The sequence below is a fragment of the Schistocerca gregaria genome, chromosome 1 (genome assembly GCF_023897955.1).
Source record: "Schistocerca gregaria isolate iqSchGreg1 chromosome 1, iqSchGreg1.2, whole genome shotgun sequence".
Taxonomy (NCBI): domain Eukaryota; kingdom Metazoa; phylum Arthropoda; class Insecta; order Orthoptera; family Acrididae; genus Schistocerca; species Schistocerca gregaria.
This window is the reverse complement of record NC_064920.1, coordinates 673,866,474-673,888,114: the sequence shown is the minus strand read 5'-3', so window position 1 is coordinate 673,888,114 and position 21,641 is coordinate 673,866,474. Positions and strand designations below refer to the sequence as shown.

The 21,641-nt window shown below is 43.4% G+C and overlaps 1 protein-coding gene and 1 non-coding gene across 6 annotated transcripts in view; one reads left to right on the top strand and one right to left on the bottom strand.

Annotated features, from left to right (window-relative positions):
- The window catches only part of LOC126362786 (uncharacterized), a 1,515,202-nt gene that overhangs the window by 1,054,311 nt on the left and 439,250 nt on the right, over positions 1–21,641 (top strand). The gene's annotated exons all lie outside the window — the stretch shown is intronic.
- Trnaw-cca (transfer RNA tryptophan (anticodon CCA)) lies at positions 3,861–3,935 on the bottom strand. Its single transcript has one exon. It is a non-coding gene; the product is annotated as a tRNA-Trp (tRNA).

The window sequence follows — 21,641 nt, the reverse complement described above, 5'->3', positions numbered from 1 at the left end:
AACTAAAAGGATAGCTCCTATAGTGATATATCCGGAAACCTTTACCTGTTTAGATATGGATCACTGTAGAGCCAGAGCTCACAGCGTGCACCTTATTTACAGATGAGCCAGGATTAACAAGACATGGTCTAGTAAATTACGACTATAGGCACGTGTGGAAAGCTGCGTAACCTGGAGCAATTATGAAGGTGAGGCATCAGGATCGCTTCGGTATCTATAGACGAACAGAATTGTCGGTGACAGGCTCACAGGACCATAAACTTTTCCCAAACACACTGACAGGTGCTACGTATCACGGATTTTTGCGACTGTATCTCACAGCAACGTTTCATTGGCAATAGACTGGTCGAGGTGGTCTGGTAGCTTAGCCTTCCCTTTTTGCGAACCTAAATCCGTTGGATTTCTTGCTGTGATGACATTTAATGACACTGGTGTACGCCCAACTCCTCAACAATGTGAAGTAGTTACCGGAGCGTGCGTGTAGCGCAATTCGAATGGAGCCAGGTGATTCACTGCGGAGAAGGGCTGCAGGATGTGTCAAGAATTGTCGTAAGCGCATGCAGCACTGCCTATAGTGTCTACTTCCTCATAACAGACAGGTGGGAATGAGAGAACAAAATTGGCCTCTGTGCCAACAGTTACTGGTTTCCAGATAATATAATAATAGGAACTGCTAGCTTTGAGAGATATTACCTCCTGTAGAAATACGACACTTCGTTTTAAACACCCGATACGTGGCTTTCAAGGTCATTTCGACAACCTTCTTTTGTTATAGACTAAATGTTTGCTCACGCTTCCTGGTGACGCTAGGCGTCATTTAAGACTGGTTATGCTCCTGAGAGTTGGCAGGTTATTGGCACTCCACGGCATTCATACGCGTAGTGTGTTGCTCATCATCCAGTCGTCTGCTCGCCGTGGAAGGAGGCAGGCTCAGCAAAATTAAAGTTACGGATTCGCTTCTGAAATACGTTTCTCTGCTGAGAGACTCTCATTCTTACGGCTTTCTTGTTTACAATCACTCTATCAGTTGGGGTAGTTAAATATGCTACACGCTTGGTTAGGAGACCCTTGCTAGTTCGGTGAAGTCTCGTGGTCCCAGGGCCGGAGAATTCTAGTGTCACCGGCAACTGTTGCCGAGCGGTTCTAGGCGCTTCAGCCCGGAACCGCGCTGCTGCTACGGCGCAGTTTCGAATCCTGTCTCGGGCATGAATGTGTGTGATGTCCTTAGGTTAGTTAGGTTTAAGTAGTTCTAAGTTTAGGGGACTGATGACTTCAAATGTTAAGTTCCATAGTGCTTAGAGCCATTTGGACGATTTGAATACGATTTGACTGCAGCTACTCAATTTATTAGTGACAATGAAATTTTGTGCCCGACAGGTAGTCGAATCCGAATTTCCGGCTTTACGCGAGCGGCCACCTTAACAACTTTGGCTACCCGAGCACGCCTCCAGGACTAATCCACTGAGGGAGAGACTTAATTATTATTGTCACAGTCTGTACAGACAAGTAATACTATTTGCAGTGTTTTTTTTATCGATGTAAACTGTGTAGCTGCGGTCTCACCATATTCGCAATTCTGAATACATTTCTTCCATTTTTTATGACTGTCGATCCTAATAGTTTGTTCCTTCAGACACAGACGTATATCTGAAGGACACTGCAAAGAGTATTACTTGCCCGTACAGGCGGCTGTGTTGAAATCACAGCAATTGTGCGACTGCGGGACATGCACACTCACTGACATATAGAGATTTGGGTCGGTCCTGGAGGCATGTTCGGTTAGCCAAAGTGGTTAAGGTGACCGCTCGCATAAATAGAGAAATGCATGTTCGAATCCCGATCCGACACAGATTTACATTTAGCACCTATCAATTGTACAGCTACACTCGAATCATATTCACAATTCTGAATACACTTCTTCCGAAGTTGGGACGGGCTGCGAGCTCTTGACCTAAATTCGTCCTCTTAAGTGCTGTGTGTTCACCGTCCCTCCCCGGAATTTTCTTAACACATTGAAGCCCACAGTAAATTCCCTGTGACCGTTTTCGTGGCTTGGAACATCTGTCCAAGTTACTCCGCACTGTAATCATCAAGCCGCTCAAACCAAAACGCGGGTGCTCATACTGCAATCTCTTAAGCGGTATAAATCAGACGATGCTGTATGAAATAGAACAGGAAACGAGACACTAAGAGTAGTAAACGAGGTTTGCCATTTGTGCAGAAAAATAACTAATGATGACGAAGTAGAGAGGGGTACAGGGAGTTCCAGGAGGAATGCTCATTATTCAGTGAGATTATAGAAATACTCATTCGAAGCACAAAAAGTTTAGTAAACATAGGCCCTAAGATACGTACCTTAAGAGCTATGAGCACTTCAACTACCATATTGTGAAACAATTCTCATTTACTGCAAGTTCTTTGCTTTCCATATTTTTGGAGAAATTGCATAAGGACCAAAATAAAATAAAATTGTAAAGTAAACATGGGCTCGAAAATCCTTACCTTAAGACCAATGAGCACTTGTTTGGTAGAAGTGATGTGTTTCGCAGAAGGAAAGTTGAACAAGTGCTCATAGCTCTTAAGGTATGCATTTTAAAGGCCATATTTATTGGACGTCTTTCTTGTTTTGGTTCAAACTACCACCTCTCAAAACATGGAAAGGGAAGAGCTTGCAGTATAAAAAAGTTTCACAATATGGTAGTTAAAGTGCTCATAGCTCTTAAGGTATGTATCTTAGAGCCTATGTTTTACTAGACCTTTTTGTTTCGAATGATCATTCGTTTCATATTCGTGAATACTGACCATTCCTCCGGGGACACCCTGTACAGTGAGACTGCCAATGGTAAAAAATTGTTATTCGTGTAACTGTAGCCAGTATTATTATTGTATTTAAAGTTTATAACACTTTACCTGAGTGTATAAACGAGTATGAAGTTAAAGCTATTTTAACTTGTCAAAATAGGATTCATATACCACCTGAAGTATTTATTCCGTCGCATGTATTCGACACCTCAAAACAAACACCTCTAACTCCTTTAAAATTTATTCTGTAATAATGTTGTTACGATGTATATTCTTTGTACATTGTTAGATAATGTTTTCTCGTCTGCTATACGATCCTTGCATCCAATAATTTCCAGACGCCATATTTGTTTATGTACATGTGATGTGTTACGACAGTGAAAGGAACCTGTGACCAATGGAGGTACTCTGTTTTACTTATTTTATGTTTACCGTTAGATATACATTTAACTTTTTGTCAAAAGAAACTCAAAACCATGTTCTGAATTAGTGTTTTGTTTCTCCACCAGATAGTGCCACAAGTTCCTCCAAAAAATCTTAACACAACGCGCACAAATGGCATACAAATAAATGTAAATCCACCCGATGATGGAGGTTTAAACTTTTGAAACGTATCGTGTAGCTAAATAAATAGCGACTGGTAACAGTAAACTGGTTATTTCATTTAATGTCAATAACAGTCACAGTAAAGCCTAACCTCAAATGTACGCATTTAGAGAGACCACTCCTATTGTAGAGATGGATTTTGTGCTTTCGTATCTTCTTAATCTTTATTGTCCTGTTTATGTGTCGCGGTATTTTTTCCTACTGGTGACCATTTCCAATTTTACAGAGAAAAGATCTGCACTATGCGTAAATAAGAATGGAAGCACTTAAACTTGTTTTAATGAAAATAGTTTCAACAATCACAAATTCAAAATTACTTGATGAGTAAAATAATTTTCGATGTTACCTGGCACTTAGAAAGAAAACAATGTACAAAGAATAAAGCAAAAAGACGCTATTTTCTGCGTTCTAGTTATTGTTCGACGTGAAACTTCCTGGCAGATTAAAACTGTGTGCCCGACCGAGACTCGAACTCGGGACCTTTGCCTTTGGCGGGCAAGTGCTCTACCAACTGAGCTACCGAAGCACGACTCACGCCCGGTACTCACAGCTTTACTTCTGCCAGTACCTCGACTCCTACCTTCCAAACTTTACAGAAGCTCTCCTGCGAGACATGCAGAACTAGCACTCCTGAAAGAAAGGATATTGCGGAGACAAGGCTTAGCCACAGCCTGGGGGATGTTTCCAGAATGAGATTTTCACTCTGCAGCGGAGTGTGCGCTGATATGAAACTTCCTGGCAGATTGAAACTGTGTGCCCGACCGAGACTCGAACTCGGGACCTTTGCCTTTCGCGGGCAAGTGCTCTACCAACTGAGCTACCGAAGCACGACTCACGCCCGGTACTCACAGCTTTACTTCTGCCAGTACCTCGTCTCCTACCTTCCAAACTTTACAGAAGCTCTCCTGCGAGACATGCAGAACTAGCACTCCTGAAAGAAAGGATATTGCGGAGACATGGCTTAGCCACAGCCTGGGGGATGTTTCCAGAATGAGATTTTCACTCTGCAGCGGAGTGTGCGCTGATATGAAACTTCCTGGCAGATTGAAACTGTGTGCCCGACCGAGACTCGAACTCGGGACCTTTGCCTTTCGCGGGCAAGTGCTCTACCAACTGAGCTACCGAAGCACGACTCACGCCCGGTACTCACAGCTTTACTTCTGCCAGTACCTCGTCTCCTACCTTCCAAACTTTACAGAAGCTCTCCTGCGAGACATGCAGAACTAGCACTCCTGAAAGAAAGGATATTGCGGAGACATGGCTTAGCCACAGCCTGGGGGATGTTTCCAGAACGAGATTTTCACTCTGCAGCGGAGTGTGCGCTGATATGAAACTTCCTGGCAGATTAAAACTGTGTGCCCGACCGAGACTCGAACTCGGGACCTTTGCCTTTCGCGGGCAAGTGCTCTACCAACTGAGCTACCGAAGCACGACTCACGCCCGGTACTCACAGCTTTACTTCTGCCAGTACCTCGTCTCCTACCTTCCAAACTTTACAGAAGCTCTCCTGCGAGACATGCAGAACTAGCACTCCTGAAAGAAAGGATATTGCGGAGACATGGCTTAGCCACAGCCTGGGGGATGTTTCCAGAACGAGATTTTCACTCTGCAGCGGAGTGTGCGCTGATATGAAACTTCCTGGCAGATTAAAACTGTGTGCCCGACCGAGACTCGAACTCGGGACCTTTGCCTTTCGCGGGCAAGTGCTCTACCAACTGAGCTACCGAAGCACGACTCACGCCCGGTACTCACAGCTTTACTTCTGCCAGTACCTCGTCTCCTACCTTCCAAACTTTACAGAAGCTCTCCTGCGAGACATGCAGAACTAGCACTTGCCCGCGAAAGGCAAAGGTCCCGAGTTCGAGTCTCGGTCGGGCACACAGTTTTAATCTGCCAGGAATTTTCATATCAGCGCACACTCCGCTGCAGAGTGAAAATCTCATTCTGATTGTTCGACGTGTTCTCAAGTATATATTTTCTCGAGAAAATATATATATATATATATATATATATATATATATATATATATATATATATATATATTCCGAAATGTTTCGATGACATTTTTTCTATTCTTTTAGTTGTGCAAAGAATTTATCTCACGGCCTTTGACAAAAACTTCCACTATAAATTCAGTTTTGGTCATTCGTAAACCGTATTATCATTTCTTGTTTCCACATTTTGTTCATATATTTCGATGTTTTCGTAAAAATATGGACCCTCATTGCCTCACTTCCACCGCTCAGAAGTCAAACGGCACAGCAGACAGTTCTTATAACGTACGCAATTTTGGCGCTGACGTGTACACGAAAATGGCCACTCGAAACAGACGACACTCAGTTCCAGCGTTTCCACTTTTAGAAATTTTCCTTTTTTTTAATGGCGATACGACTTACATTATGTGTAACTGGGGGTATTTAATTTGAAAGGGATTTTGGGGAGATTTTGGATTGAATCGAACCTAAGGTGGTAACCGTATTAAGTATAGTAGGCACCACTCTATGGCCGCACCGATTTATTAAAGGGAATTCCCTCAAATTTTTATTGAACGTAATCCGTCTAATTTCAACTTCCTATATTATTTGTGCTATTACCGTCATTAATGGCGTCATTAGAACTTATTCGTATTATATCTACAGAAATAGCACGGAAAGTTGTCCTATTACTCCAGGATGTGTGAAGTGTAAAGGAAAAGTAGATGTGTCGCTGTGTGTTGAAGGGAGCGATAGGGGAAATGTTTCTGTGTTCTTCTTCCGATAGTCCCCAGATACCACTAAGTCTGAAGAATGTCTGTGATACATACGTTTAGCAACTTTTATTTTCTGATGTAAAAAGTCAACATACAAAAAGTAGACGCTGAATGGAAACACCAAGAATTTTGGGACTGAAAGTGAGAGAGAAATAATAATTTCCAGCTGATATGGATTGGAATAAGTTACTAAGCTTAAATTATCGTCATGGCTATTTTACTTACGAAAATCACGATTACGTCATTCCACTTTTACTAGCAGTTCCATCGTCAAATCCTCGGGCATGGATGTGTGTGATGTCCTTAGGTTAGTTAGGTTTAAGTAGTTCTAAGTTCTAGGGGACTGATGACCACAGCAGTTGAGTCCCATAGTGCTCAGAGCCATTTGAACCATCGTCAAATACTGAAGTGTAAAGATTATTCAGTAAAAACAGGCAAATGAAAGAGATTTTACAACGAAACGTTAACGAGTTGTTCCATACAAAACTGGGAATGCTAGAACACAGTTTCTCAGTTTCAGAATCCAATATTACTATGCTAAATGGACGAAAAGTATAAAAATAATACTTCATCTTCTGATCCTGTAAATCTATGAATGTTTTGTGTAGTGTCTGCATAGATCGTACATACCTCCACGAATTTAGAGCAACTAAGGGAAAGACGGAAAACAAATAAAAATTACGTTATTTTACGTTATTAAATGTTTGAAATAATATTTTATTCTTTACTATAATCTTTAGTCGTAAATCTAAGAATTTTTAAGGCTTTCGATTATTTTAGGCATAATTCTGAAAGACACTATGGCTAAACTAAAATCGTAAGCGGAAGCACTGCTCAGTACAGGAATAAAACGCGTGGGGCGCTGTAGGATACACACTTGTCTCGAGTAGTCAACTGAGGCCAGAAAGTCGATATCATAAAAGGGGCTTAACGGAAGCAAGGCGCATCGTAGCAGTGCTGTGCAACTAACCGGCGCAGCCCTCTCGGTACGTCGCCTCAATTTCCGGCAGGGAGCCGGCGTCCAGAACGGATCGGAATACAAATGGACGTGTCTGGAGGCGGTCTCGCTCCACTGCTGTTGTGCAAGGCGATCCCAAACAAGTTCCGAATTGCTTCGGTTCTTGTTGCGTCCTGCTGGTAGTTGAGACACGACGGCACACAGTAACTAGGCAAGCTCTTGGCTCTAGGAACTGGGGTCATTCCGCGTGGCACGTGTCTGTGACGTGATAGAAGACGTACTAATCGTCTGAGTAACAAATAACTCACCAAACTGTAGCGCAATTGATTGTAACGGACGAATACAGTCGAGCAGCCACAAGGTTTTAAACGTTACAGCGTACCAAAGAAGTACCAGTGGTACCTCGGTTCCTGCAGAATCACTTCCTCTTGTTAACTACCGGATCAGCAATGTGAGTTATTCCGAGATTGCTGTCGACTTTCTCAGGTTGAAACAACGCTTGAAAGAGCCACATTGTATCGTACCAGGGTCACTCCAAAAGAAATGCACACTATTTTTTTAAATCCATCTTTTATTCTACATGTTTGAAAGTTTTACAGTGTGTAGATACATCCTTTAGGAACAATATTTTCGTTTCTCCACATAATTCCCATCTCTCTCAACTGCCTTACGCCATCTTGGAACCAGCGCCTGTATAGTCGCTTGGTAAAATTCTCGACCAACCTGATGGAGCCACTGTTTGGCAGCGCGCACAAGGGAGTCATCTTCAAACCTTGTTCCACGAAGAGTGTCTTTCAGTTTCCCAAAGAGGTGATAGTCACATGGAGCCAGGTCAGGACTGTATGGCGGGTGTTTCAGTGTTGTCCATCCGAGTTTTGTGATCGCTTCCATGGTTTTTTGACTGACATGTGGTCGTGCATTGTCGTGCAACAGCAAAACATCCTGCTTTTGCCGATGTGGTCGAACACGACTCAGTCGAGCTTGAAGTTTCTTCAATGTCGTCACATATGGATCAGAATTTATAGTGGTTCCACTTGGCATGATGTCCACAAGCAAGAGTCCTTCGAAATCGAAAAACACCGTAGCCATAACTTTTCCAGCAGAAGGTGTGGTTTTAATTTTTTTTTCCTTGGGTGAATTTGCATGATGCCACTCCATTGATTGCCTCTTCGTCTCTGCTGAAAAATGTGGAACCATGTTTCATGACCTGTCACAATTCTTCCAAGAAATTCATCTCCACCATTCTCGTACTGTTGCAAAAGTTCGCTGCATACCGTTTTTCTTGTTTCTTTGTGAGCCACTGTCAACATCCTGGGAACCCACGTGCCAAAAACCTGTTTTAACGCCAACACTTTCAGTATTCTGCAAACACTTCCTTCCCCTATCTCAACGTAGCGTGACAATTCGTTCACTGCGATGCGTCTGTCAGCATTAACTATCTGCACATTGTCTGGAGTGTGTGCAGTACGGGGCCTGCCGCTGCGAGGAAAATCCTCAATATTGCCGTGCCCGCTTTCATCACGTAACCTGCTTGCCCACCGACTAACTGTACTGCGATCGACAGTAGCATCTCCATACACCTTTTTTTTTTTTCAACCTCTTGTGGATGTTTCACACTGTCTCGTTTTCACAGCACAGGAATTCTATAACAGCACGTTGCTTCTGACGGTCGTCAAGTATAGCAGCCACCTTGAAGACATGCTGTGATGGCGCCACTCACGGGAACAGGTTGAACTAAGTTTGAAAACAAGCTGGAAGGATGTACCTACACACTGTAAAGTTTTCAAACATGCAGAATGAAAACTGTATTTTTACAAAAATTGTGTGCAAATCTTTTGGAGTGACCCTCGTATTACTTGACATTCTAATCGAAACAGTGACATTTAGCAACCATACCCCCAGAACCCTCTCCTTGCTGTTTTCACTGTCCTAGGTTCCGTCATCGGACAACCGAAACAAGAAAGATGCACTGCTTGACTCACAACCCATGTTTGTATCAGTGCGTAAAGAGGTAATGGGGTGTTCTTGCCACTACGGTGCTGTTCAGGTCGCGCGCTGGTGTTTCTTCATGTGTGAAACACTTATGTGAGGGGCATGCAAATAGATCATGTGCGTATGTTGGTTCAATTTCAGTAGCCAGATGGAGACCTTTAAAGGAAAAAGGGCTATACAGCACCCCTAATTGCGTCAGAGTCACGTAATGGACAATGTATAGGTATCGAAGTCCTTACGTTGCTCTCCAGCTGACCTGACGCCAGTTCTCCCGACCACAAGCGGGATATTGTTCCAGCCACATCGGTATGCTTCTTGGACGCTGCTACGTAAGTCTCACCCATTCGTTGAGCAATCATGGAGCTACGCTGCCTCTTTTATTCCCGTTGGGAGTCAGACTCGTCGCCAGAGTGACAGTGATACTACGCAAGATGCCAGATGGGTGTGTCTAATTGGAGTGCCCATCGGCGTAGTTCTAAATAGGTAGCAGTTCCCGTACACACTATTCTTGCACTGGAGAGCAGTAGTCGTTTTCTTTCATCTCATCCGAAAGTAGTACTGCCAAAAGAACTTGGACACCACAAAAACGTACAAAGATTGAAACTGGATAGATTGGATTAGGTTCGATGAAGACAGCTAGCCTCCTGCGCTCGGGGGAACTAGAGTTATCGTTTTGCTGCAGCTTTCCCAGGACCGATTGAGGTCCTCTACTTTGAAGCCTCATGGAGAGCTTAAACCAGAGGCTCACACGACTGTGTGACGATCATGATTGTGGATTTGTCCAACTCCGCTAACAGGCGGATAATTGCGTGAAGCGGTTGTTAGAGTAGCGGAATAGGTGTGGCACGCACATGAGGGTTTTTTTTTTTAGGATACGAAAATCCCTCCACAGCTCAATAAGATACGTTCTGATTCATGTCAGGGTGCAATACGATCTCCATTCATTAAAGAGAGTAGCAGTCGTCATGACAGATCGGAGAAAGAAAATGTCGAAATGGTGTTAGCTAATTGTAGAAGTGTCTGTCCGTAAGATCCTAGAATTAGCCTTGCTTTGAAACTATTAACGGTGCCGTTTATATCACTAGAGACAGAAGCTGGCTGGAACCAGATGTCAACATCAATGAAATTCTAAATTCAGATTCGAATGTTTATGGCAAAGATAAGTTGAACGCCGGTGATGTAGGTGTGTTTATAGCCGTATACCGTACAACAGTATCAATGTTAGTACAGATTTCGAATGATAGGGAACTTGGGTGAAGATAAGTGGTAAAGGGAATTAAACACGGTCAACGACATTTTTTATAGACGCTTTCTCTCAGGCACGGTAGTGGCGGAGCATTTGAAGGGAATTCCTGTTTATGATACCGCTAGAAGGTGTTCCGCATATCGGTGTGTTTTAGTGTTTAAGTTCTTGGAGTGTACGTTGCTATAAGAGTCAACCAGTATATTGCGTCCTCCTAGTCGTATCTCAAGAAAAGACCATGAACATTAAAGTAGAAAGATTCGAACTCACGCGGAGACTTACCACATTTCGCTGATCTTGTGAATTATTCGCGACTGGAAAAGGAAAGGGGACAAATGACAATATTGAACAAAGTACCCTCAACAATGCACGGTAAGGTGCCTCGCGGAGTGTAAATGTAGATGCGTATTAGGGCGCTATACATCACACACACACACACACACACACACACACACACACACACACACACACGAAACGAAATGAGATGAGTATTTTATCCTGATAGACAAAGTGCCAAAGTTACTTACGGGAACTGTACGGCCGTAATATTCCCTATCAAAACAAATATGAGCCACTGTTCATTGTTTTCTTAATCATTTGGACAATTGATTGTAAGCGACAAGTTAACGATAAATAACGTTAATACGAGAACGCAAAATTCCTTAGAAAAATACCGAATGACGAAGACTTATTTGTGGTACGAACGCAGCGCTGTCAGCTAGACTGCGAATCGCGCGGTGTCAGGTGGTGAATCTTTGACAGACGACTTCTAGGCCGCAAAGTTTAATGTGTACCTCAACATGTACTGTGATTTACAATGCAATATCATCAAGCTGGCGCCATGCCCCAAAAACGCGATTTACAGCCACAAGTTGTGCGCATTTAGCTTATATTTCTCTGGAGAATTTATGTTGAACAGTCGCACGGTCAAGAGTCGCATTTTGGTCCGCGGCTGAAGACGGCTTACAATACGTGTAATTTATTTTTTCACGTCACGTACAACACTTCTGAACGGAACAACGAACTCGTGCAATATACTATTAAATTGACGTGTCAGAAACACATTGATCTGCTAGCAAATGGCTGGCTCTGCCGACGACCGTGATAGTTACGTACATTACGAAGACGACGTGCTACAGGCGCGAAATTTAACCGGCAGGAAGAAGATGCTGTGATATGCAAATGATTAGCTTTTCAGAGCATTCACACAAGGTTGGCGCCGGAAGCGACATCTACAACGTGCTGACATGAGGAAACTTTCCAACCTATTTCTCATATACAAACAGCAGTTGACGGGCGTTGTTGTGATGCCTCGTGTAAGGGCGGGAAATGCGTACCATCACGTTCCCGATTTTGATATTATCGTATCGCGACATTGCTGCTCGCGTTGGTCTAGATCCAATGACTGTTAGCAGAATATGGAATCGGTGGGTTCAAGAGGGTAATACGGAACGCCGTGCTGGATCCCAGCGGCCTCGTATCACTAGCAGTCGAGATGACAGGCATCTTATCCGCATGGCTGTAACGGATCGTGCAACCACGACTCGATCCCTGAGTCAACAGATGGGGACGTTTGCAAGACAACAACCATCTGCACAAACAGTTCAGCGACGTAGCAGCAGCATGGACTATCAAATCGGAGACTATGGCTGCGGTTACCATTGACGCTGCATCACAGACAGGAGCGCCTGCGATGGTGTACTCAACGACCTGGGAGCACGAATGGCAAAACCTGATTTTTTCGGATAAATCCAGGTTCTGTTTACAGCATCATGATGGTCGCATCCGTGTTTGGCGACAACGTGGTGAACGCACATTGGACGCGTGTATTCGTCATCGCCGGCCGCCCGGTGTGGCCGTGCGGTTCTAGGCGCTTCAGCTTGGTGCCGCGTGACCGCTACGGTCGCACGTTCCAATCCTGCCTCGAGCATGGATGTGTGTGATGTCCTTAGGTTAGTTAGGCTTAAGTAGTTCTAAGTTCTAGGGGACTGATGACCACAGATGTTAAGTCCCATAGTGCTCAGAGCCATTTGAACCATTCGTCATCGCCATACTGGCGTATCACCCTGCGTGATGGTTACACGTCTCGGTCACCTCTTGTTCGCATTGATGGCACTTTGAACGGTGGACATTACATTCCAGATGTGTTACGACCCGTGGCTCTATCCTTCATTCGATCCCTGAGAAACCCTACATTTCAGCAAGATAATGCACGACCGCATGTTGGAGGTCATGTACGGGCCTTTCTGGATACAGAAAATGGTGGATTGCTGCCCTAGCCAGCACATTCTCCAGATCTCTCACCAATTCAAAACGTCTGGTCATTGGTGGCCGAGCAACTGGCTCGTCACAATATGCCAGTCACTACTCTTGATGAACTGTGGTATCATGTTGAAGCTGCATGGACAGCTGTACCTGTAACCGCCATCTAAGCTCTGACTCAATTCCCAGGCGTAAGAAAGCCGTTATTACGGCCAGAGGTGGTTGTTCTGGGTACTGATTTCTCAGCATCTATGCACCCAAATTGCGTGAAAATGTAATCACATATCAGTTCTAGTATAATATATTTGCCCAATGAATACCCGTTTATCATCTGCATTTCTTCTTGATGTAGCAATATTAATAGCCAGTAGTGTATTAACACTTCCGCTATATAGATATTAAAATATGAACCGCACACGCATCATTGTCACCTAAAATGGAGGACAGTTCCCAGTTTAGCCAGAGGCTCCTCTCTTGTCAGTAAATAAAACACAGATGAGTAAAATATGGTCCAATGAAAACAGAACGTTGGAATATTTGCGGTTAGTAAAGGATTAATTAACTACGCAGAAGTATTGGTTTTGTAGTACGTACCTTCCCTTAGCACGTTTCGTAAGGAAAATAAGCCTCATGAATCCTTGACGTACTAGCAGCGAAGTTTACCTATCTGATATATTTCCAGCAGCAGCCTACAATGAATTAGCGGCAGGGAGTTTTGTGCCGAGGAACTCAATGAGACAAAGTTAACGAACTTGGATGGCGAGCACAAAGCCCTCGGAAGCCGGCGGAGGCGCGGGGATCCATTGTGGGGCGCCCACAGTGGAGGCGGCGGTGGCGGCGACGGCGACAGCGACGGCGACGGCGACGTCGCCGGTTTACACTTGGCGCGGCTGTGGCCACAAAGGAGGGCGTCGTCTTTTATTAAGCGGCTCCTCCCCCTCCCCCCTCCCCCCTGCTTCCTCACGCACGGGCACGATCGGCCTTTGTTCCGCGACCACAGGGCCCTCCTATGTGGCGAGAGCACCCTCTCACCGGCTCCCGTTACCGCCTCTCAGGCCTCAGGTAGCAGCTTAACTCTCCCTTAAGTCAATCCTCCCAAACGTCCTCGTCCAAGAGAGGTTCTGATGCAATCAGGATGCGACACCAAAAATATCGGTACTTTACAAGTTTTGGTATTGGACTATAATAATCATGAAACTTCCTGGCAGGTTAAAACTGTGTACAGGACCGAGACTGGAACTCGGGACCTTTGCCTTTCGCGGGCAAGTGCTCTACCATCTGAGCACGACTCACGCGCCGCCCTCACAATTTCACTTCTGCCAGTATCTCTCACAATTTCACTTCTGCCAGTATCTCGTCTCCTACCTTCCAAACTTTACAGAAGCATTCCTGCGAACCTTGTAGAAAGGCAAAGGTCCCGAGTTCGAGTCTCGGTCCGGCACACAGTTTTAACCTGCCATGAAGTTTCATATCAGCGCACACTCCGCTGCAGAGTGAAGATCACACTCTGGGAACATCCCCCAGGCTGTGACTAAGCCATGTCTCCGCAATATCCTTTCTTTCAGAGTGCTAGTTCTGCAAGGTTCGCAGGAGAGCTTCTGTAAAATTTGGAAGGTAGGAGACGAGATACTGGCTGAAGTAAAGCTGTGAAGGTGGGGCGTGAGTACTTGCCCGCGAAAGGCAAAAGGCAAAGGTCCCGAGTTCGAGTCTCGGTCCGGTACACAGTTTATTCCCGCCAGGAAGTTTCATATCAGCGCACACTCCGCTGAAGAGTGAAAATGTCATTCTATAATAATCTTCTCGCTAATTCTCGCTAAAGCATTGGAGCAACATCCTTTTTTTTAATAAAAAAAAAGCAGCTCAGGGCATATTTGAGCTGTACGCGTGCTCATAACGGTACCTGTGCTTGCGGAACCTATTTGGTTTCGCTGCTTAGCTACTGTCTGTATGGCGCTTCAATGTGGTGGCGGCTTTGAGATACCTCGAGCGGCGTTTAAGCGAGTGCGCAGCCAACACTAGTGGTGCCGTGACCACAGTAAAAAGTATACAGAGTTTAAAATTTATATACGATGCACCAACTTTAATCGCCGGTCAGCAAACCGTCTCCAGCCAACTGTCCGTTTCAGTCGCAGGTAACTCTGTATATGGAAGTGGAAGGCGCCCTGGACACGCAAAGATTTTAAAAGAGATATGAAGTTGCACGCGGCCTCCTACATACATAAGTTTTCTAGAGAATCGCTTGCGGGGCCAACGAGATATACGGCCTCTTCAACGAACTTGTGACGTCATACTAGTCGGCTTGTCCGCCACACTTCGCGGGCTCTCCGGTCCGTGCAGGACCTAGGGGAAATCAATATTTAATTGAATAGGAGTGGGCTATCGAGAACTGTCGTGCATTCAAACACACAGTAAAGAATTACTAAACACGTCTGAAACAGTTACTCGCTCCTGGCCGGACATGGCTGATGGTACTGGTAAGACCAACAGTGTCACATCCTATGACGTACTTGTCATGGCCTGCCTTTCGCTGCCACAATCGCTGGTGAGTGACGTCATTGTCACATGCTCTCACTTCCGCTAACACCCAGAAGTGTGTTTAGGCCTCGCTACTAGTCCAATCGCTTATGTTTGGCGATATGGAGAACAAAATTATCTGACCGCTACGAAATTATGGATCGATATACAGTAGATGTATCGATAGCTGAATTGAGTTTGGTTCATTTATAGTTGAGAGGTTTAGTACAACCTCCTGATCTGATTTCATCTATAGGACTTCATGAAGAAGCGTCTTTGTATCCCTAGTGCCTTGTTTTGGTTTGTTCATCTTACATCAATGTGAAATATTTTAAGCGTCTGCCTGCGTTCTTTATGAATGCATTATCGGCAAAAATTTGTAAATCCTTTACGAAAATCCGTGACAGTATTGCGATATTATTTCACATACGTTTTCAATACGATATTTGTAAATACAGAAACTTTAACAGTTTTATTATTTAACCACAATGTTATAAACTTTTGATTTATGTAGCAGATGAGCAAGACATAATCCCAAAAGACCTCATTTTATACAGCTGCTTTAAATTCTCTTTTTATTTTATATCTACGTGACTGAAAAGAAGTTTTTTTCCTTGGTGTTTCTTAGCCACCGGTATATTTGTCTTTTTGTAAAATATGTGATACTTCTGGATATAGGAGTTAAGTGTCAACGGCCGTATATTACATTATTTACAGTTCAGACATCAAGTAGCGTTTCGTGTATGTGACAACTCGCCTTATCATAGACCTAGCAGCGGTAATTCAGTTCCGGCGTAACGAACAAGCGCCGGCACGAAGAGCAAGAACGTAACAGCAGGGAAGGCTGAGACGACGTTAGCCAATAGAGCGCTTACTACGACGACACCACCACCACCACCACGACAGGGGCGGAACCTATACGAAGAGATCAATAGGGGCCGCCCCAGCTAGCCTCAGCCGAACTTCAAGACGCACTAGGAGAGCATCACTAGAAGACGAGACGTTATCCTAACTCTTTAGTTGTAGTTATGTTTTGCTTGCATGGAAATTGTATAGGTGTATATCAAAAGACATTGATTGTCTGCATGTCACCATTTGCTTGCGACTCATCATTGTAGGAAGTCAAAGTATCTTGTTAGTTTAACTTACTTTAATAAACTCCATTAATCAGATTTGCTTGAATGTTGTCTAGCTATCCGAAAAACAGCTTCCTAGGCAGCCTGTGTTAGAAGAGTGGGCAGGATCTCGCAAGTTCTTCTTGTAGACAAGAGGGGCGGTTAATTTAAAGTCATCAAAAGTCTTATAAAATACAGAGCGCAGCAATCAGACGTCTTTTTTTAGATTTTTATTACTCAGATCTAGTTTTCGGCTAGTGGATAGCCATTCTCAATGCACTATTTTCTATTCTCGATACTGTATTTGCGTAGTAATAATCCAAAAAAGAACGACTGATTGCGGCTCTCTCTAATCTATAAGCCACATAACAGTCGCTGAGTGCACCCATTTTCCGAATGGAAGGTAACCTGATGTCATCAAAAGCCTGCTCATCCGCAAAATACGGTTATTGTGATGAGTAGTAAATTCTAACCCGTTATTAATTTGGTGTAACCGTTTCTCTCAATAGCCAAAATCTCTCTTCAAACTTCCTATCATCATAATCTTCAAAAGGTTTTTCCCTCTTCCGAAATCACTCGAATACGCTTTCGGTCCCGATTTAAATGGTCAAGATAACAGATCTTCCTCAGTGCCATATTAACATCGAAATGCGCATACAACTTATTACCGTACGCTTATTAAAAGCTGGTCACTTGCGTGTGTGTCATGTTCCGACTTTGGCATTACGATAGAGAAAGGAGCCTGTGGCCATTGCAGGTGTTTCTATTTTAATCGTTTTATTTTCAAATTTACACTTACGTTAATTTTTAGTGAAAAACCCTCCCCAAACCATGTTCTGATACAGTGTTTTTTTTTTCTCTATTAGACAGTGCCACAGGTGACCCCAAAGTCTTAACACGCACATGTCGTATTAACACATATAAATCCACTTGATGATGGAGGTATAAACCCGTGAAACGAGATGTCAAACAGTGACCGATAACAGTAAACTTGTTGTTTCATTCGATATCAGTAATGGTCACGGTAAACCCTAACTTAAAATATTCGCATTTGAAGGATTTGACTCAGTGTCACACCTACGCTTATTATTCACAGTACGATAGTGGTTCAAATGGTTCAAATGGCTCTGAGCACTATGTGACTTAACATCTGAGGTCATCAGTCCCATAAAACGTAGAACTACGTAAACCTAACCAACATAAGGACATCACACACATCCATGCCCGAGGCAGGATTCGAAACTGCGACCGTAGCGGTCGTGCGGTTCCAGACTGAAGCGCCTAGAACCGTTCGGTCACAAAGTCCGGCTCAGTACGATAGCATGGGGTATCAAGGAAAATTTGTAACTAGACGGAGTATTTCTTGTAAAGAGGACGCAGCATATTATGCTGGATGGACAGTCACTGACAGACGAAGTTCCTTCAAGTGTGTCCCACGGAAATGTGATGCGACCCTTGCTGCATGCATACAATATTAATAGTAACCTCTGACTTTTCGCTGATGTTGTAGGGGTATTTATAACTAAGTACTGTCTGGAAAAAGTTGCACAAGTATAAAGGCAGATCTTGTTAAGACTTTAAAGTTGTGCAAAGATAGACAGTTTGCTTTAGATGTTCAGAAATGTAAAACTGTGCACTTTACAAAGCGGAGAAACGTATCATTCTATGACTGTAATGTCAGTGAGTAATAGAGTACCTCAGTATAACACTTCATAAGGGAGTGAAATGGAACGATTACGTAGGCTCAATCGTAGGTAAAGGACATGTCAAACTTTGGTTCATTAATATAATACTACTAGTAGGAGAATGCAATCGATCTGCAACGGAGACTGCTTGCGCCCCACGCTAGAATTTTGCTTAAGTGTGTGGAACCAATACCAGTTAGGGCTAACAGGGGATACTGAACGTATACCAAGAAGGACAGCACGAATGGTCACAGGTCTATTTGACCAATGAGACAGCGTCATGGATATGCTGTGAAAACTGAACTGATAAGCGCTTGTAAATGGGCGAAAATTGTCTTGTTCCAGAGTTTCAAGAACAAAATATAAGTGATGAACATAGGACTACACTAAGACCCCTTTCGTATCATTCTAATGGACATCTGAAGACAAGGTTAGGCTAATTACAGAGCACTATGACATACAAGTAACTAATGAGGAGGTATTGAATAGGATTGGAGAGAAGAGAAGTTTGTGGCACAACTTGACTAGAAGAAGGGATCGGCTGGTAGGACATGTCCTGAGGCACCAAGGGGTCAAAAATTTAGCATTGGGGGACAGCGTGGAGGGTAAAAATCGTAGAGGGAGCCCAAGAGATGAATACACTAAGCAGATTCAGAAGGATGTAGGTTGCAGTAGGTACTGGGAGATGAAGAAGCTTGCACAGGATAGATTAGCATGGAGAGCTGCATCAAACCAGTCTCAGGACTGAAGACTACAACAACAACAACAACAGAACATACAAGTAATCAGTCTGCCCGCGCTCCGCACATGAATGCATCAGGAAGATTCCCTAATACTGGAACAAGGGAAGCATCTGCTGCCATAAACCTCACACATCTTTCCTCTAAATAATACACCTTTATGGTAGTGGGTCACTTGCAAGTAGCTCCTGCGAATGGATTTAGATCACTATATTTATCTCTTCGGAAAAAAGCTATGTCATGTAGAATCTGTTTCGGATCAAGTTGAATCGTTAAAACACCTGAAATCTATGGAATTATGCTTGTGAATACCAAGCCCACAATCCAATATTTTCCAGGAAATGGAATTTTTAATAAGGTCGATCCGTTGTAGATATAATTGAAGACGAAATTCCTTTATGTGGAGGGAATGGTGACTGTGTGGTTTAAGGAATATCGGATCACACCACAGAAGAGGGCTACCATTAGTATGGCTTGAACCGTAACTTTTTCAATATTTTTTACTCTTTAGTAAGCGGATGAAAACATACGGGAAATCTATATCATTAAATTTTATTGTGAACAAGGAAATATAGTAGTAAAGCTAACTTGCCTATGAACTTTGACGAAAGTGTATCATCACCGGTACAAACAGTGTGCTACTTCTGTATTTTTTCCTCACACAGTGTATTATAAATTTGTTGGGAATGTAAAGATGAAAAACCGAAAGTAATGAAAGCTGAGGATCCGAAATAGTATCCAGAAGCATAATCTAGCTTTATTAAGCTTGTCAAGTAGAGACTCAGACGGTTAAATCAGATTTTTTGGTGAACATTTACTTTGACACATGTACGAGTATTTCCACTATAGGAAGTGTTTCCCTGTTTCGAACATTAGTCACTATTATTGTTTTAAATCTATTGTCACTCATCTTCTTGCAAAAAAAAAAAAAAAAATGTATCGTCGTTATACTTGATTTCCTCCGAAAACGTAACGATATCATAACGGTTTGCTCGAGACAAACAGGTTACTACCACGTAATTCAAATCTTTTTTCGATAATTGATCTGCTTCAGTGTAATTTTTCGAAAGGAGCTATATTACAATCGTGCAAACATTGGATTTGTTCCCTATTTCTACCTCCACCGGCCAATAGATGCTTATAGACAAAAGAGAAGACACAAGATTCGTAGAGAGATCGTGTACAAGTATCATCACCCATAAATAAATATAGACGACAAGCGAGGACGCACAACTTTGTCACATTGTAGTAAAAGTAATCCATCTTTAACAAGAAAGTTGACTTAAAAATCCTTGAAAAAAAAAAAAAGAGAGACATACCAGCACACATTAAACCTATGTACTTCCAGAAACTTGCGCCATTATATATTCTAACACTGCATTCATCTTGAAGAATCTAAATAGTCATCCTTAGTATCAATAGCCAAGAAAAAGAGGGAGGGGTGAGAAGGTGGACGCAGAGTAGTTAAGGAATAAGGGGTAGAGAGAGAGAGAAATTCGGAACAGTGTGAAATGAAATTAAAAGGATAGGAAAAAGGACAAGCAGGGAAGAAGTAATTTGCAACGACGTGACAGCCAGTTCAGAGAAACGTTCCAGGAATATACGCACTCCGTGCCGGATACTGCGAGACACACAAATCTTCCGATGCTGTACGGAACTGGGGTGCAATTTCTCAAGCGGAGAGGTATATTTCACTGAGGTGACGTTGGTTCTGGCGCGCGACGTGCATCTGGTCGTTCATTTAATGTAATTAAAAGCATACACATCTTCAGGATACATCACTTCTCAATGAGTGTATTATCTCGTAGGACACGTCGTGGGGAAGGCGAACCAGAGACTGCATTGGAAGAACACTCAAATCATGCAATATAAGTACAAAAGAGACTGCCCAGAGGACGGTTGTCCGTCCTCTTCTGGAGTCATGTTGCGCGGTGTGGGATCCTTACCAAACAGAATTGACAGAGGACACGAAAGAAGTTCAAAAAATGTGGAAATGTGTGTGGATTCCTAAAGGACCAAACTGCTGAGTTCATCGGTCCCTAGACTGACACACAACTAAAGCTAACTTAAACTAACTTATGATAAGAACAAAAAACATACGCATCCGTGCCCGAGGGAGAACTCGAACCTCCGGCAGGAGGGGCTGCGTAATCTGTCACATGGCACCTCAAACCGTGCGGCCATTCCGCGCGACAAAGAACTTCAAACTAGGACAGCACGTTTTGTACTGTCGGAAAACGAAGGAGACCGTTGGGGGTGGCAATCATTAAAACAAAGCGCTTGTCGTTGTAGCGAGAACTTTTCACAAAATTTCAATCGCCAACTTTTTCCCGTGACTGCGAAAGTATTTTGTTGGCTTCCACCTACATAGGGAGAACAGACCATCTTAATTAAATAAAAGAACTCAGAGATCAAGCGGAAAGATTTAGGTGCTTATTTTTCCCGCTGTTTAGCCCCTCAGACCCAAATGAAAGTTGTTTTATGAACATTATGCCGAAGACTTAGGCGTGAGCTACAGAGCAGTATTGCCGATGTAAATGCAGATTATTTTGTAATTTTGGAATTAGAACTATATCGGAGGAATTCGAACGTACACCAGTTCGTCTGTGACAGTCACTTTACAAGTAGAGTGGTGGAGTTGCAACGATTCACGTCCAGTACACAGCCGGATCAACAACCACTTTGTCGAAATTCTAGAAGGCAGACGAGTCGTAGTCGATAATCCTTTCGTAAGCGTGGCCTTTCTGGAATCCATGAAGCAAGCTATACTGCATAGACGGGAAAAAAATTAAAAACATTAACTAAAGTTAGTAGGCGTGTCTCTGCATCTGAAAGATGATGTAGTGTAACTTGCGATGTTACTAGGCAGACGACTCCACTGTCCCTCCACCAACGTCAACGTCGAAACTTCCTTCCCGAGAGACCACGTTGACATGACGTCACGTTCCGTTCGGTTGATGACCTGCTTGAATACA